The sequence below is a fragment of the Heterodontus francisci genome, unplaced genomic scaffold (genome assembly GCF_036365525.1).
Source record: "Heterodontus francisci isolate sHetFra1 unplaced genomic scaffold, sHetFra1.hap1 HAP1_SCAFFOLD_1719, whole genome shotgun sequence".
Taxonomy (NCBI): Eukaryota; Metazoa; Chordata; class Chondrichthyes; order Heterodontiformes; family Heterodontidae; genus Heterodontus; species Heterodontus francisci.
The window spans coordinates 35911-37500 of NW_027142157.1; positions in this window are offsets into that span (position 1 = coordinate 35911).

Sequence of the window (1590 nt, forward strand, 5' to 3'; positions counted from 1 at the left end):
CCGTCGACCGCGCGGGGATCGGACCTCCCTCCCCGAAGTTATGGCCCCGGAGCCGGAGGGTACCCGGGGCCGGGCATTCAGCGGGGTGAGTCTTCACCTTCCCGGTCAGCCTGCGGGGTCGGTGCGCCGGCACTCGACGCCGGAGGGTCCCCTCTTTCCGTAGAGCCCCGCCCGGTGCCGATCGGCCGGCGGATTGCGGAGCGAACCGCGCCTGACCGACGGGCCTCGGAAACCCGTTGCAGTCGACGGGGGGGAACCGGACAGCGGGACGAGGTGCCGATTCCACCCGCAGATTCGATCCCGAAATCCCGCGGGATTCGGCGGTCCGACCCGACAGATTCAAACGTCGCCCGGGCGGCCCCCAGCGGTCGGGCCGGCCTGGTTCCGCCACCGCCCGATGCCCCTCGCCCCCGGCTACCGCCGACCGCGCCGACCGAGGGAATGCGGCCGGACGTCCGGCGGCAATCGGCCGGAAAGCGGTATGGCCATTTCCTACTGTCCCTCGGACGGGCAGAGGGGCGGCGCCGGGGCACTCGCGGACCAGGCCGCGCCCCTCCGAGCCCTACCGCCTGCCGTCGACCGCGCGGGGATCGGACCCTCCTCGCCGAAGTTATGGAGGTAGGACCGGGAGGCTGCCCAGGGTCGGGACTTCAACCGGCTGCCGCCACCCTTTCCCGCCTGTCCCACGGGCTCGGAGATCCAGGCCCTGCAAAGACCCTCCGGTCGCCACCCGACAGGTGCTTTACCGGAGAAATCGTAAACCGGCGTCAGGGCCGGACCTGTCCCGCAGAGGGCAGCCTGCGCCCTTATGCTTTCCCTTTTGCTTTGGCCCCGCAGTAGCAAATGGTTAACCGATAAGTCGGGAACCCACACGCCCGGCCCCACCCGCCCATCCGTCCGCAATGCATCGCCTACACACACGCACCAAGGGCGCTCTCCTTCCCCCGCCTCCCACATCCCACAGGATGTGCCCTCAGACCACGGCGCCCACACAACCACCCACCCACCCACCCAACCTTCCTAAACACGCCGGCAAACATGCATCGAAACACGGCCACCTTCGCAAATTCACCCCCACGCCGACTATTAAGCCCGGCAAGACTCATTGTAGCCAACCGCAGCCAAAAGTTGAAGTGACAACTCATTAACCAATTTCCAAAATTAGGCCAACTGATTAACCAGAGTCTTTGTCAATCTGACGACGGGAGCAAATCATAAACCGGTTCTGCCCACTGCTAGCCTTCGCAAAGTCACCCCCGCACGCCGACTATTAAGCCCGGCAAGACTCATTGTAGCCAACCGCGGCCAAAAGTTGAAGTGACAACTCATTAACCAATTTACAACATTTGGACAACTGATTAACCAGACTCTTTGTCAATCTGACGACGGGGGCAAATCATAAACCGGTTCTGCCCACTGCTAGCCTTCGCAAAGTCACCCCCGCACGCCGACTATTAAGCCCGGCAAGACTCATTGTAGCCAACCGCGGCCAAAAGTTGAAGTGACAACTCATTAACCAATTTACAACATTTGGACAACTGATTAACCAGACTCTTTGTCAATCTGACGACGGGGGCAAATCATAAACCG